The sequence below is a fragment of the Piliocolobus tephrosceles genome, chromosome 7, assembly GCF_002776525.5.
Source record: "Piliocolobus tephrosceles isolate RC106 chromosome 7, ASM277652v3, whole genome shotgun sequence".
NCBI classification, from domain to species: domain Eukaryota; kingdom Metazoa; phylum Chordata; class Mammalia; order Primates; family Cercopithecidae; genus Piliocolobus; species Piliocolobus tephrosceles.
This window is the reverse complement of record NC_045440.1, coordinates 124159350-124176924: the sequence shown is the minus strand read 5'-3', so window position 1 is coordinate 124176924 and position 17575 is coordinate 124159350. Positions and strand designations below refer to the sequence as shown.

Sequence of the window (17575 nt, the reverse complement as noted above, 5' to 3'; positions counted from 1 at the left end):
TTAGTGATTTTTTAAATTATGCAATATTTAAAGGTGTTATTTACATTGAAATACTTCAAGCCCACTTTCAACCTGGAGGAAACTTAAGTTTCATACCTAGATTCAATTAACCATATCACCATTTAAACAACAACATGAATCACAAAGTGATTTGAGATTTTTTTCCAGGCTTGTTAAAACTCTGGTTTTGTTTTCTGCCAGTGAATACCTGAGTTTCAATGTTCTACCACAGACAACACCAAAAAGTAGGGTTTTGTTTTGTTTTGTTTTTTTGGTTTTGGCACAAGCCAAAAAGATTTTGTTCTGGATTCTTCTCCAAGTGCAGGTCAATATGCCCTAAGATATTTTCTGGTGATTGTTTTGAGATTCATATCAGTACCCAGGAAGAGTTGTCTTTTAAAACATTTCAGAATGTGTGCTACATATCCTTTAATTTGATAATTTATATTGTTTTAGTCTATTTGTACTGCTATAACAGAATACCAGAGCCTGAGTCATTTATACAGAAAAAAAAAAAAATTATTTCTTGTGGTTCTGGAGGCTGGGAAGTCCAAGACTGAGCCAGCAGTAGGTTTGGTGATGTCTGGGAAGTACCTCATTCCCTGCTGCCAAGAGAGCACCTTGCTTTGTCCTCCAGAGGGGATGAATTCTGTGTCCTCACATGGCAGAAGGCAAACGGAGAAAAGGGGCCTACGCTAGTTCCCTCCTGCCCTTTGGTAAGGTACTAATCCATTCATGAGGGCAGAACCCTCGTGACCTAATCACTTCCTAAAAGGTTCCACTTCTTAATACTACCATAAAGAGGATTAAATTTCAACATGAATTTTGGAGGGGATGCATTCTAACCACAACAAGTGTTATCTAATTTAATAGCAAATTTGTACGTTACATGTTAACAGGCCCTGTGAGGCTTAGAGAGGTCAGGAAATGTTCCCTGTAGCCATTTGTGCAGCAATCAGCCGCATAAACTGGATTGATCTGACTCAAAGTCTGTGATCTTTTAGCTCAACTCTACTGGTACTCAAATAAGCCGATAAGCTTCCTGTTGTTTAGTTTGAGTTTTCCCTTCACAACACCCACAACCTCCGCCCCCTTCTTCCCTGCTCCAAGATTAGATCAGGGAACATAGATAGTGTTTTAGAATAGGAGGAAGGGTTTAAGTCATCTGTTCAGTTTAACATCTATTTCCCTTTTGAGCTTTGATGTCTGCCTTTTGCCCTTTTGCTTGTCCCTGGGCTGTCTGCGGAAAAGGTGGGGGGATAGTGAGGATATGGATAACTTGCAACATAAGAAAATGGCTCTAGGTTGTTACATACCTGCCATCTCCCTCTGTCCTTGTTCTCTAGTTTTCTTCTGGGAGGTTTGCCTTGGGCAGAAAGGGTAAAGGGAACTACTATTTATGGCATACCTTTTTTTTTTTTTTTTTTAAATACCAGACACTTTACATATATCATCTGGTAAAATATACACAACCACCCCATGCTCTTGGTATTATTTTCTTCTTTTTCATGAGAAGAAATCTCAGGCTTAGAGAACTGTAGCAAGTTGTCCAGACTTCAAGGCTCTTTGGGGAGAAAAGATTCTAAATCAGATTTGATTCCAAAAGGCAGACTTTCACAGCACAGTAGGAAAGAGGAAAAGCTTTGGAATCAGGCTTGAATCACAACTTTGAGGCTGTAGGGTCTTAGGTAAGTTGTTTGACTTCTGTGTCTTCATCTGTAAACTGTTAATATAACAGTACTATCTCACAAGATGGTTGTGCAAATTAAAAGACATAATCTATGTAAAACCCTAGACATTTAGTTAGCGTTCAATAAGTGCTAACCATTACGATCATCATGTAACATCTCCTTCCACTGGAACTGAGATGAAACTCTGACCATTTCCCAAAGCTTCAGACTCATAATTCTGCTGTCTGTTGACCTCTATCTCTTCATGGATGTTCTATCCACAGCTCAAACCTCACATCTCCAAAACTGAAATAGTTCACTCTCATCCCAGAAGCTTATATTTCTTCCCATATTTTCTATCCTTTTTAATGAAATTACTGTCTACCTAATTTACCAAGGCAGTTTCCCTGATTTTATAGAATAGGAAATTTAAAACATTAGAGGGTTAAATGATTTGCTAACAACTACTCAGAAAATTAGGAACCCAGCCATGATGGAAATTCAGGTATAACAAGTTCTAGGTGCTTTATCCTACACCTTGTTTCATTCCTCCTTCCCTTGCTCCCTTTCTCCCTCCCTCCTTCCTTTCCACCCTTCCTTCCATTTTTTCACTCTCTCACTTATTCATTCATGCATTCATTTGTTTAACATTTTTAACCTTCCAATCCTTATACATTGAATTGCTTCTTCTTATCATTTAGCACAGCCTAGGACTTCCAATGCAACATTATATAGAGGGATAATGAGAGGGTATTGTTAATGCAGTCCTGATTTTCAAGGAGATGCTTACAGCATTTCCTTATTCAGAGTGCTTGATGTCAGTTTGGTTTTATTTCTAGTGGACAGTCTTTATGAAGTTAAGGAAGTTAACTTCTATTTCTGGTTTACTAAGGGGTTCTTTTGTTTACTATAATTGTCTATTAAAGTTTATAAAATATAAAATGAATTTTCCTCACTGAAGTAGTCATATACTTTTCTCCTTTCATCTGTTAATATATTGAATGCTAGTAATACATTTTCTAATATTGAATCAAACTTGCATTATTCACATAGTCCAAGCTTGGTCATGCTGTACTACCATCTTCTATATATATTGTTGGACTTGGTTCACTGATATTTTGTTTGGCATTTGGGATTTATGTTTATATTTAGGAAAATGGATGGGCAATTTTCCTTTAAAAATTTTCCATGACTTCTCTTGTTATTAAAGTTATATTAGCTTCATGGAATAATTTGGGGAGACTCTTTCTGTGTCTAGTCTCTGGAATAGTTTGATTAAGATTCGAATGAGCTATTCTTTAACAATTTGGTAGAATTCACTAATAAGCTCTGGTTCTAGTATTTTCTTTTTAAACATTCTCTTTAAAATTAAAGAATAAATATTAAAATTCTTTTTAAAGAATTTTCCTATTCCTTTAAGAGTTACAAGACTACCCATGCTCTCTATTTTCTTAGGTCAGTTTTGTTAAGTTTATTTTTTTCTAGGAATTTGTGCACTCCAGGTTTTCAAACTTATTACCATAAAACTGTCAAAAGTATTCTTTTATGTTTTTGAGATTATTTATTAGTTTAATCTCTATTATATCTGATGTCATTTCCCCTTTTGTTTATAATACAAATTTTATGTCAATTTTTTAATTTTCATCAATGTGACAGTTTGTATGTTTTTTAGTATTTCGTATATGACCTTTAGATTTTTTATTTTGGCACATGTGGAATATTTTGATAACATCAATTCTGATATAATTATCACGGAGTATGTTTATTAATTTAATCCCCTTTTCCAATATCCATAGATTTTCCCAGCATCAATAGCAATTCATTGCTCATTAACCACAATAATCTAGCTCATGTCTTCATGTTACCTGAAGTAGATGTATTATTACATCTGTGATTATGGTGAAAGGGATTTTCAAATTAGAGTTAGAAGATGTGGGATCAAATTCCAGGTCTGGTGCTTACTGGCAGTAAGATATTTAAACTCTCTGAACCTCAATTTGCCTACCTTTTTATTGCTAAATTTTTCTATAGGTTTATTTATTGAAAGAGTTGTATCCATTCACTCATGCTCACCATCATTACTTTCCTACCTTTTGAAAAAACAACAAAGCCCCAACTATCTTGACTGCTACGCCTCAAGTGAAGCTTCTAGAGGTTTAGCATTAAATCTTGTGAGGTTTTATTCTTCTGACTCTGATAGTCAGATCCTGAAAGCTTGCTTAGGCCTTTCCTCTGTCGATGTGATCTAACTCTTGGGAATTACTCTCCTAAGAAAGTATGAGGCAAGGCCAAGCTAAGTTTGGCCTCTTGGAGAAAATCCAGTGCAGAAGCCCAGTGAAGTCACATTGAGCTGAGTCCTAAAGGCATCAGTTTTATGGAGCAAGATGTGTTTATGTGTGCACATATGTTTGGGGGAGGAGGTAAAATTTGATGGGGAAAGTTGTTAGGCTTTCACTCTCTGGGTCATGGGAGTCTCAAAAAAATAGACGCATAGTCAGATTCTAAAAGGCCTTGCAACTTATGCATATTTCAGATGAGGGTGACAATAAGCATGCAATGAGATTTTGTGCAAGGAAGTGCTATAAAGCACTTTCAAAATAGGAGGTATCCATAGCATTATCTAGTCTGACAGACTCTGATGTTTCAAAGAACCCCTCACCTTCTACCTTACCTTCAGATGCCTCTACAAGTACTTTAGATTTGCAGCATATTCGGAGTAAGGTGGAAAAATGTCATACCATTCTTGACTCTACCCTTGGTAATGATATTTAGTTTACTTAATGTGGTTACCTTTGGAAAAGTTTTATGACTCTGGACTTCTGTCACTGAAAAATAGCTGCAAATTTACTGAGCCCCAAGTTTGATTTGCTGGATGTTATTATGAAGCTACACCTGGAATAATAGAGTTTTATCTTCCAGAGATACCTGTAAGGGGCAAGAGAGAGACACACTTCCTGCTTTTGACATAAAGTTTCCTTCACATGTGATCTTCTTTCCAGCAAGGAGTAAAAACAATATTTGGAGTTGAGCATTCAGACATCCTTTCTGCATGTTACTTACTTCCTGTCTTCAGATGTTAGAGTATAGCTGTTAAAATAGTTACTTTATTTTCCCAGGGAAAAGAAATTATGATTATTTTTGATGGTGAGGGCCTTGCTGGCAAATTAATCCAGGTCCTCTCAGGACTTACTAATATCTGATGAATAAATTTTAGACTACTTTTTGTGTGTATTGAATCACATTCTATAGAAATTTTGGTATTTTAAGTTTGTATGCCTTTTCTGCCTGGCATGATTATAAAATTCTCAGAAGCAATAACTTGTATATCCAGTTGATTATCTATCCTGCAATATCTAGTCCCACACAATGCACAGAGTAAGTGCTTAATTTATGTGCAAGAAATGAATGAAAGAAATGATACTTTCAAGCACTTTTTATTTTGACAGTTCTAAGAGTCAGAAAAGAGACATCCTTGCAATGCATTTTCTTATTGAAATTTCATAGCAACAATAACAGCAAGGACATAATAGCAATATTTAAATTTGAGTGATAAGCATGTGCTAGATACTGTTCTAAGGGCTTTGTATACATTTTTTGAAATTATTTAATCCTTGTAACAATCCTATGAGATAGGTGCTGTTATTATCAGGTAAGGAAACTGAGGTCCAGAGAGGTTATATACCTTCTTAAAGAAGTCCACCTTGCAAATGGAAGATTTGGGATTCCAACCCAGATGCTCTGACTCTAGAGCTCGTATTTTAAACCACTGTATGATATTGCCTATCTAAGGAAGACATTGTTTTCCTCATTATACAGATGAGGATTCTCAGACCTAGATAGCTTAACAAATTGTCCCATTGTCACACTACTAATATGTAGCTAATAAACATATCATAATGAAGAAATGTACAGCACAATTTTATGCTTGGTAATGTATCTGTGAATCGATCTCACTATATTGGAGTCTGTGGATTAGGCATCTCAATTAACCACATTCCAGAAGAAATCACAGAATATGGCAACTTGAAGAGATTTTAGTAACAATCTGCTCTTCCACAAAGTAGAATTATTTTCTGCAATGTGGCTGGGAGATAGCTCATCCAGTTTCTGCTTGAAATGTCACTAGCATAGGGAAGTCACCACCTCTCAGTCTTTTCTCATATTGAACTAAAATCTTACCCTTGTTGATTGTATTCATTGATCATGGCTCTATTCTGCAGACATACACAAAGTGAAGTTAACCCACTCCCCAGTTATTAAGTCCTGTAAATTGTTTTTCTAGGTTGAATAACTTCTAATAATTGCAGTGTATCTTTCAGTGTTTACTATCCCAAGTTTCTTGTAGATTTTTACTTACTTTGACTCATTTAATCCTCACAACAGTTCTATAAGTGAGTGAAAGAACAAACATGTGGGGAAACCAAGTAATTTGCTCAGGACCACAGAGCTAGGCAATGGAAGAGCTTGGAATCGGACCCTAGGGTCAGACTTCAAAGTTTATGCACTTCACTCATTTGTGCTAGTGTCTCTCATTTACTGTATGGTTTAATTATTTCCAGAGCCTTTCAACAAGCTGATCACCTGCTTTACCCTCATTTAAACATCATCTAACCTGTTAGAGCTTCAGGTATGGGCTGATCAAAGAGGCAAAGAGAAGGACTTATCTCTCCTTTTCTGAATGCCATACTTCTATCATTGGAGCCTAATATCCTACTACTTTATGATGGGAATCATAGCCATGAAAAGCCCTAGAATCTTTATTCTTATCAAGAGCTTATAACACAGTTCACCCTGTCCTACATGTTACAGAGATTTTTATTTTGAATATGCAATGATAGAACTTTCTACTTTATCTCTATTATATTTCATCTTTCTATTTAGTGCCCATGTGAAGGTGGTGGCGCCTGTCGTCCCAGCTACCCCGGGAGGCTGAGGGAGGAGAATGGCGTGAACCCGGGAGGCGGAGCTTGCAGTGAGCTGAGATCCGGCCACTGCACTCCAGCCCGGGCGACAGACCGAGACTCCGTCTCAAAAAAAAAAAAAAAAAAAAAAAAGAAACTCTTAAAATCTCAATGTTGTCATTGTAAGCATTAGGTAGCCCTCCCAGAAGCTATCTAGTAACTTGAAGTAATAAAAGCAACACCTATTATGCACCTCATCTATTAGATTCAACAATTTCCACCTTCAGGTTTTGAAGGAGTGTGGGCCGGTTGCTTTCTAATATCTAGATGTCAAATGAGCAAGATCCTGGTAGTTCCAGCCTCTTTTTGTTCTGGCTTATCTTTTTTCTTTATGAAAACACAAGCATTAATGTTTTATCAGTTTATGAGATGATGAAAAGAAAATGCTGCAGATGAAAAGTTTTTTTCTTTATTCTCTCTCTTTTTTGACACAACGTCTCATTCTTTTGCACAGGCTGGAGTGCAGTGGCATGATCATAGCTCACTGCAGCCTCAACTAACTGAGCTCAAGTGATCCTCCTGCTTCAGTCTCCTAAGCAGGTAGGGCTACAGGTGTGCACCACCATTCCTGGATAATTTTTTAATTTTTATTTTTGTAGAAATGAGGTCATGCTGTATTGTACTCCTGGCCTCAAGCAAGTCTCTCACCGCATACTCCCAAAGTGCAGGAATTATAAGTGTGAGCCACGAAGCTCAGCTAAAAGATGTTTTTAAAAACATGACTTCGAAAATTCTTGTGGTTGTACAAACAGGTTTCAGGCATGAACATTTGTATATGTGTAGAGGCAGCATCCAGGATACAAGAAAAAAGCATGGTAAAGTGATTGGAAGTCGAGGGTGTAGAGCTAGACAACCTCAGTTCAAATCTCAGCACTGCCAGTTGCTACCATGTGACCGTGGTCAAGTCACTTCAGTTCCCCATGCCACAATTTTCTTTCTTATAAGGTAGGCATAATAGTATGCCTACCTCATAGGATTGCTCCCTAATGAGCATACTTTACACATTTAGAGCCAGGTCCAACACATGATAAGTAATAATTGCTAGTTGTTGTTATTGTTCTAAAGCTGGAGTTGGCAGACTACAGCCCATGGGTCCAACCTGGCCTTCTGCCTGGTTTTGTGAATGAAGTGTTGTTGGACTGCTGCCACACTGATGTATTTGTGTAGAATCTGTGACCTCTTTGTGCATCAATGGCAAAATGAAGTTATGACAGAGACTCCAAGGTCCACAAAGCTCTCAGCATTTTCTCTCTGGCTTTTTACAGAAAACTCTTGCCTACCTCCATTTTACAGGATAGAATGCAAGGTTCCTGACCCTCATCTGTGACTTCTTGGTCTTGTAACCTTAGGCAAGTGACTGATATTCTCTGGCCTCTGCTACTTGATCTGTAACAAAGATGGTTATGAGACTGCTCCTAGAGAACAACTCTGAGAAACTGGCTGCACACGGTGGCTCACGCTTGTAATCCCAGCACTTTGGGAGGCCAAGGCGGATGGATCACTTGAGGTCAGGAGTTCGAGACCAGCCTGGCCAACATGGTGCAACCTCGTCTCTACTAAAAATACAAAAATTAGCCAGGCATGGTGCTGTGCACCTGTAATCCCAGCTACTCAGGAGACTGAGGCAGGAGAATCGCTTGAACCCAGGAGGTGGAGGTTGCAGTGAGCCAAGATCATGCCACTGCACTCCAGCCTGGGCAACAGAGCCAGACTCCATCTCAGGAAAAAAAAAAAAAAAAAAATCTGAGAAATTATATTATGGAGATTGTATTTGTTGTTCATTTGCTCACTAATTCCATGTTTTGTAGCCAGACAGTTGTGCTAATTGCATGTCCCTGAGTTTTTATTTTTTCTGACAGTAATGAGTACTTTCTATGTGCTAAAAACACACTTCTAAGCCCTTTGTGTGTGTTAACTCATTTAATCCTCATAACCTTATAACAATTCTCTGAGGTAAGAACGGCTATGCATCCTCATTTTTCACATAGAAAAGTGAAGCTATCAAAAGGGTAAGGAAATTTTCCCAAGCTTACATAGTTAGCAGGTGGCAGAGCTGGGATGTGAACTGTATAGTCTGGCTCCAGAGTCTAGAGTTTGTAAAGTAGTCACTCAACTTTGAAGACCTTATGGTTTTACTAGAGAGACCTATTATGCAAACAATTGCATATAAATATAAGGGTTTTTAAAATGTTGGTAAGCTGATCAGCACAGTGCCTGGTGTGGAATAAGCCATCATCACGATGTTTACGGTCCTGACGCTATTGGTATCAGTGGAAGCTGCTACAAAGCACAGCTGGTGTTTAAGGGAGGCATGCCTGGAGGTATCAGGAGCACTGGGAAAAGGAGGTCTTACCCAGCATGAGGTTTAAAGGATGTAGGGAGTTTTCCAGAAAGGTTTCCACATGGAGGAAACTGCATGTGGAAAGAACAGAGGCAGGAGAGAACATGGCATGTTCAGAGAATTAAACAGTACTTCTCTGTGGCTTGTGTGTGAACCATGGAGAACAAGTCAGCTAAGATTAGGTCAGGAAGTAGGCAGGTGCCAGAATGGTGAATGGCTCTGTATAAACGGGGACAGGCTCCCGTCCTCTAGTGCATGTCACTTTCTGAGCAATGCCCTATATTGTCTGAGTGTTGAATGTCTCCACGCTATGCTGCAACAGGCACATGTGTACTGGAATGCAAGCACCTTAAGGGTGGGGAGCCAGTCTGTCTTATTCCATGTGACTGTTCCAATACTCAGGGCCCTCCCTACAGCAAGAGCTCATTAAACATTTGTTGAATTAATTAATAACTAAACCAATCGTTGTGCTCTGTATGGATGTAGGATTACTCATGAGATGGGATACTTTCTGTGGGTACATTGCCTTACTTTAGCGTCAATTATCTTGCTTTGTTGAAGAATCAAGGTAGGTCACATTGAATGAGTGGATTAGTCTAAAATAGGATAATTTTGAGATAATCTTTTCTTTGGAGGCCAAAGATTACTTAACAAATTCATACCTAGTTTATTTTACTTTCGACTCCACATTTTAAAGCTCAGTCCCTTCTCCAAGAATGTCCTATGACTTCTTCAGAACATTTTGGCCATCCTTCAGGTGCTTCTTCCCTTCAAGATGTATTTATGCCAGGATTCAGCTGGCAGAATGGAAGTAAAATAAATATTGGTAACTGAATGATATAATGATTCTTCTAGATAATGCTGCCAAACCTAAGAAAAAGTAACTTGAGAACATAATCTCAATGTGGGCTTATATTCCTATTTGTCAGGTGCCTGTAGGGTTTGGTTAAAAAGTCAGAAGACGGCCGGGCGCGGTGGCTCAAGCCTGTAATCCCAGCACTTTGGGAGGCCGAGACGGGCGGATCACGAGGTCAGGAGATCGAGACCATCCTGGCTAACAGGGTGAAACCCCGTCTCTACTAAAAAATACACAAAAACTAGCCGGGCGAGGTGGCGGGCACCTGTAGTCCCAGCTACTCGGGAGGCTGAGGCAGGAGAATGGCGTAAACCCGGGAGGTGGAGCTTGCAGTGAGCTGAGATCACGCCACTGCACTCCAGCCTGGGCAACAGAGCGAGACTCCGTCTCAAAAAAAAAAAAAAAAAAAGTCAGAAGACACATCTGCTTAAGGCCTCTGTCTAGAATTTGGCACACATTTGAACAGGGCTATTTCTTGGTGATGACATAAATAGCAAGATGAGGTAAGACACATTTTTTTTTGGTAATATTGTCAGAAAAGGCAGCTTCCCAAGGAATCAGAGAATGCTTGAAGGGTAGGGACCTTATTTCCCTCCTTTGACAGGCAAAGAAAATGAGATCCAGGTAAGGGAAGTGACTTGCCCAGGGCTGGAGAGCTAATTAGTGGTGGAGCTGGAACTGTAATCCAGGTCTCAGACTCCCAGGGCCAATTCTCTTTCCTCTGCATCATTCAGCCTCTCGAGACATTAGCTATAACTTCTGAGAAACATATTACCTCTTTCATCATTTCTTGGTCTTTTTGAAAATATTCATGATCTCTCTCTCTGCATCTTTCCTCTCTAAGATGACCTGGGAAAATGCCATTGAGGGTAAATCTTGTATTACATTTTGTTGGCAAGTCCCACTGTCACCAGCCTGTCCCCAACTTGAACATTTCACCAAAAGTCTGAATACCCAGGTGTCTTACCTCCAGCTAATCCCCTTTCTCCTTAATCAGATTTTTCAAACTGCACATTTGTGTTTACATCCTCTAAAACAATGAATTTTTTTCCCTCCTATAATCTGGAAATTCATTTTTTGTTGTTGTGTTTGTTGTTATTTTTAAGAAAACTTGAATATATCAGATGGACTTTCTGGCTCCTTAGAAACTAGTCTGGTAGGAGAATTGATTGGATTTGCCTAAAGCATTTCCTCATTAGTAGCCTGTGTGCTGCTTTTTCTTTCAAATGTCATCTGGCCAACCCAACAAAGATTTAATTGTGGCAACTTGGAGCCGTAGCAGACTTGGGCTTTACTGAATGCTCTTTTGAAATCTTCACAACTGCCTGTCCTTCAAATGAAAAACACAAACATATTGAAAGTGGTTGGTGGATTATTGGTTTGAAGACCACTTCTTACTTCTCTCCGCCCCTTTTCTTACAACTGAAGATTGGAATTTTAATTGCTAAACCACAGCTTTTAAATCACGATGCCCAAAAAGGGCATGGTTTATTAATTAGTTCTGATTACTAGGCACCCTGAACCTGGGCCTGGCTGCTTCTAATCAGTTTCAACAGCTCTTTGCCTGAAATCACTGCTGGTAAGCACATGGAGGTGTAATTATGCAGACGCTAGTGGTTCAGTTCTGCCAGGTTAAACCCTCTATTATGAATACATATTATAGTGTCTTAAAAGGCATTTATTGAAATGCCATAGTTTAATAGTTCAAGCTTACAAAATCAAACTCTCTCATGTTACAGGCAACAGCCTCTTAATTGCATGTTTTCTCCCAGCACATAAAAATATTGACTTAAATACACGCGCGCGCGCGCACACACACACACACACACACACACACACAATTTTTTTTTTTTTTTCAGAGTGAGAATCAGTATTGCTTCCTGATTGAACCTAAGGACTCTAGGACCAGTCTGCCTGGATTCATCTCGTGTTTCTGCCCTTTTCCAGCACTGTGACTTTGGGCGAATGACCTAACCCCTCTCTATTGTAGTGTCTGGTGAAAGGGGGATGATTATAATGCCTATATTGTTGTGAGTTTCAAATGAGTTAGCACACAAAAAACACTTAGCAAAGTATATGGAACATGGTCATCATTTTTTAATTGATTGCTCTAACACATTTATTTGTATTTATGTGTTATAAAATCTATTTATGCTAAGTCCTGAGAGAATTAGGAATGCCTTCCTCTGGAAAAAGCTGAGTTGTCTCCAGATATTTATTCTCTTCATTTTCCACAGTAGTAGCCACCTCTCCCTACCATTTTTAGCTGGGTGGACAAAGAGCTGTCAAGAATAAAAAATATATATATATTTTCCATCTAGAAGTGGCCATGTGAGTAAGTTCTGGCCAATGGGTTGTGTGTTAATCCATTTTGCATCGCTATAAAGGAATACCTGGGCCTGGGTAATTTATAAAGAAAAGAGGTTGAACTGGCTCACGGTTCTGCAGGCTGGACAGGAAGCATGGTGCCACCATCTGCTTGGCTTCTGGTGATACCCCAGGGAGCTTTTACTCGTGGTGGAAAGCAAAGGGAGAGCAGCACATCATATGGCAAGAATGGGACAAAGAGAGAGAGAATGGGGAGGTCCCAGACTCTTTTAAATAACCAGATCTCAAGTAAACCAACTGAGTGAGAACTCGCGCATTACCAAGGGGATGGTGCTAAGCCATTCACGAGGGATCTATCCTCATGATCCAATACCTCCCACTAGGCCCATCTCTAACACTGGAGATTACATTTCAACGTGAGATTTAGAGGGGCTAAATATTCAAACCATATCAGGTTGTAAGCAGAAATAGTGTGTCAATATCTGAAAAGCGGCCTTAAAGCAAGAAGGATGGTGTGTTTTTCACTTCTTTGTCCTTCCTACTAATGGGAATTTGGTTGCGATGGCTGGAACTCAACAGCCGTATTGGATCATTAGACAGCACACCAGGGATACAGAGCAGTCAGGAAGCAGAAGCCTGCGTCCCTGACAACTTCAGCGAGCAGAGCTGCCCTAGCAGCCGTTTTCTTTCACTCTAGACTTTTGATAAACAAATAACAAACTCCTGTATTACTTAATACACTGATGTTGGCTGCCTATTGTAGATAAATCTATTCTTAGGCAACACCTTCCCTTCCCTGAATTAGATGATATCCTAACTACTTTGATTGCCAGGTGTAGAAATTTCAGAACACTAACACACAGAGAACCACAAAGGTTTCACACACTCTATTTCCAATTAGAGCCACTGCTTTATCACACCCAAGCATGGCTACCCTTCTTTCACTCCCTGCCTGGGGCTGCTTAGTCTCAGACCTCAACTGGTGATTGGAAGCAGGAGTGCTTGGCAGTAGAATTATGTCTACAATTGATAGCCAACCCTTGTAAAAATAACTTGGAGTCTCTTCCAGCAAGAAGGGCCATCTTGACCATTTTATTACTTCTTCTGTACCAGAAATTATGGGTTCTTGGAGAAGTCCAATGTCAATCTTCGTTTGCTTTTTTTTATTATATACAGTAACAAACTTCTCTATTTTCTTTACGTATCAACAAAAATCAGAACTCCTGGACAAAGGGATTTTAAGAATGGATGTGTGGATGTTACTTATTCTCCCTCAGGATAGATATGAAAAAAACTACCAGGACTTCAGTATATCTTCTTTAGGAACAGGAATGATAGTCTTTTAGCCTCATTTAATTCCTTGAAATTGAAAATTTGTTTTCTGGAGATTTCAAGACTCATTTAGGGATTTTGCTAAGATTTCCTCCCAATACTAGTGAAAAGCGGAGGTGATATCTAAAGCTCTCAGAAGAAACACAGAAAAACCTAAGCCATTACCCTATCCAAAGTATAAAAAAGAATGATACCTCATTTCTATTTTTCTTGGTGGTGAAGTTCACAGGCGTTGTTCAGCAAAACCAAATTAGGTTTCTTGAACTTATGGGTTGGTGTCTTGGCATCAGGAAAATTCTTTGGCTCTGCCATATTCGCTATACTCTACCTTTCTGAGGGTCCAGTTAAACAGATTTAGATTTTCTTACTTTATCCGTCACGTCTGTTCATCTGTATCCCATATTTTCCATCTTTTTGTATATTTGTGCTACGTTCTATAAAATTTCTTATCTACAGTTCCCTAATCCATTCTTCTGACATGTCTATCTGTGGAGGTTTCAATTCTGATAATATTACTAAACATTCTGTTTGGTTCTTTTTATCACTATGTTAAATCACTTTTAAAGAATTTCTAAAAGATTCTCTCAAGCTTTCATTTGTCTCTGTAAACATACTATAGCTTTGTAGTATGTGTGAGACTTACTGCTGTCAGGCTGTGCGTGGTGCTCATGCCTGTAATCCCAGCACTTTGGGAGACCCAGGCAGGTGGATCATGAGGTCAGGAGATTGAGACCATCCTGACTAACATGGTGAAACCCCGTCTCTACTAAAAAAATACAAAAAATTAGCCAGGTGTGGTGGCGGGCACCTGTAGTCCCAGCTACTCAGGAGGCTGAGGCAGGAGAATGGCGTGAACCCGGGAGGTGGAGCTTGCAGTGAGCCAAGATTGTGCCACTGCACTCCAGCCATGGCGACAGAGTGAGACTCCATCCAAAAAAAAAGAAACGAAAAAAGACAGTGCTGGTTCTTGCACGTGGTACGTTGTTTCCTTGTGTGCAACATTCTCTTTGATTTGTATGCCTGCTCATTGCCTTTTAAAATGATTCATAGGGATTCTTTGAAGCTTAGGATGAAGTTGCCTTCCTCCAGAAAGGACTTGCATTTGACTCTTCAAGGCCTCTAGAGATTTGTCGAGCTTGAGATTTCCTTAAATCAGTTTTAAGATTTAACATAAGCACTCATATCATCTACTTACTTCCCTTCCTCCTGGCTTAGACTTTTAATAATGGACAACTTCTTATTATACCTCATGGACAGCACAGTTCTTAGCACATGAAAACTGACTGATAAGTTTTGACCGAATGAGTGAAATTTTTAAATTATCACACCTACCTTATATTTTCTGTCTTTATTTTCAATTGGCCAGTTAAAAGGATTACTATATGCAGAATATTACTCCCAATGGGATATCCCTTCTTCAAGGCAGTGCCATGTCTTCTCTCCTTTGGAAATTCCCCTAGTGCTGTGTCACATAGGAAATGGTTACTTGGCAAATATTTGCTTCCAGGCTAAGACTTGCTATACTCCTCATGCTTCTTCCCAGGAATGGATAAAGCCACACATTTCTGGAACTCCTCCTGCCTTATATGGAGATTCAGAGTGTTCCTTGGGTTATCTCTGACAAAAACCCCTATGGCCCTGGAAATGGTGGATCTACTTCTAATCTTTTCTCTTAAGTACACCCAATCTCACCTTCCAGGAGTTCTCTCTAAAGCTAACCTTTGATTCTGCCACTCTCTCACTCACAGATCACCATAACTATCAGGACTGCCTGTAGAATAAAGCTCAAACCTATTAGCTTGTCATTTGCATCCTTCATCTAGGTGGTTGGCCAGATCTCATGAGAAAATATTATCTCTGGGAAATCAAATTCTAGCTACACCACTTACTAGCCATGTAACTTTACGTAAGCTAAAATTCTGAGCATCAGTGTGCTGATATATACAATAATACTAACCTATAAGAGATTACCTATGTCAAACTGCTAGTGTTCACTTGAATTAGAATAGCCCTACAAGGCATTTCTTTCTAGCAGGTCTGAAAGAGATAGCAATATTTTTCTTGTATAACTCGTGGACACATGGACGCTCAGTAAATAAAAGATACCTTATCCATACCTTTTCTAGACCTTATTTCCTTGTATATAAAATGAGGCCTTATATGGTCATTTGAAACTTAAAGTGGGAAGATATGTAAAGCACCTGATTCAATACTTGGCACATCATTATGTATATTGCAAATGTCCTTTCTCTATCCTTCCAAATTGAGACCCGACTTACCTTTTCTATGGAATTGCAATAAAAATTATAAAACAGAGCATGTTATCTAAAGAAAGGATTATTATTCTTATCTCTACTTTTTAAAGTCCTAGCTACTCTTTAAGGCCAAATTCAAATGCCACCTTCTCCATGAAGCATTCCTGGATTCTCACTCCTGCAACACTCATCCCTACTCCACTCAGAAGCATAATAATGCAATCAAAGGAAAATCTTCAACTCATCTTAGCTGATACTTGAATTTTCTATATTTCCACTAGTATAATTCTACAATATACAAAACTAAGCAGTGTTCTAGCTTCTACTAAAATGCTTTCCCAGATGAAAAAGTTCAGGATCTTCTAAAGAAGTATATTTATTCCAGCCTCAGACAGCTTAAATATGTCCCCCTAAATTTCTGCATTTGCTCGTGGGTATGTCTGTGTTCCTCTTTAAATATTTTGCCCAGAAATAAATAATATTTATTAAAATACACAGTCCATGAATAGTATTTCTCCTTCTGTAACTGCAACCTGTGCTAACAGGTTTGGAGCAACCATGGAGCTCTTTTCTCCTAATTGCACTTATATTCAATTAAAACCCTGAACTCTTCTTTGACAATATATTTGGTGTTAAATGACTGCTCCTCTGTCTTGTATTAATACATCTATTTTTGATATGATTGAGTCCCTCAATAAAGGTCCATATTACATGCATCTGGGTATATTTGAACTGCTGATTGAATTTTTGTGAACCTGAATTCTTTCATGCTCCTAGATCCTTTTTTTAATGGGTTCTTCCAAGGCATTTTATTCCTTTTATAAAACATAGCTCATTCTACTTTGTGCCATAGTTTGTGTACTTTGTCTTATGTCCTATCTTAGGTGGGTTTCTGAGAAGCAGAGCATCTGTCTGGGTGATTGGGTAGTGACTTTGCAGCCTCTGAAGCTTAGCGACTTCTGTTGAGCCAAGATTGAGGAGCAGCTATGAGTTGTTCTCATCCAACACACAGCAACTAGGCTATAGGAAAAGGGTCCTAGATGGGACACCAACAGCATCCACTCTAGTCACCCATGATTTTGTAACGCTGAGTATGGAGTGTATTGTTCATCTCTGTAGTCTCCATAATCCTGTTCATGTCTTGCACAGGGAAGCCACTAGTTGGTGGAACCGATTCGTCAAAGATCTGGAGGAAATGCCCCCTAGTTTGCTGTCATTCCAATTCACTGCCATTTGTAATAACAAACACCTGTGAGGGACTTAGCCCAATCTCCCCAAGCAGCAGAGAACCAGAGTATGTGGGTGACAGAGAGAAGAATATGCAAGTTTGTATTGCATGTTCCAAGAATCTCGTTGCCCTGTCAACTCAAAAGCTGTCTAAGGACCAAATGCTCAAATTCAGAATAGGCAAAAATACTTCTTAATACCAAGGCAAACATATCAAAGAGCAGAACTTCAGTCTCCTCCACTTGGCTCGTAAGCTATTTTTGTTTTCTTAAGTTATTTTTGTTTCCTTAAGCTTTATAAAGGTAATACACACACATGGTTAAACATAAAAATGATATAAAAGACTAATAAATAAATAGTAAAAACCTATTTCTTAATTGTGGCTTTTATTTCCACTTCCCATAGCTAACTAGTGTTAACAATTTCTTATATTTCTACCCAGAAATAATTGTAGGCGTATAAGCACATATATTTATGAATTTATATACAAAGATATTATAGTATATATATTGCTTTCTCCTTTTATCCCCACTAATAATAGATCTTACAGGTCTTTCCACATCAACACATCTATCTATCTATCTATCTATCTATCTATCTATCTA

At 38.8% G+C, this 17575-nt stretch overlaps 1 protein-coding gene across 4 annotated transcripts in view; it reads left to right on the top strand.

Annotated features, from left to right (window-relative positions):
* The window catches only part of SNTB1 (syntrophin beta 1), a 278993-nt gene that overhangs the window by 101721 nt on the left and 159697 nt on the right, over positions 1 to 17575 (top strand). The window lies entirely within an intron of this gene.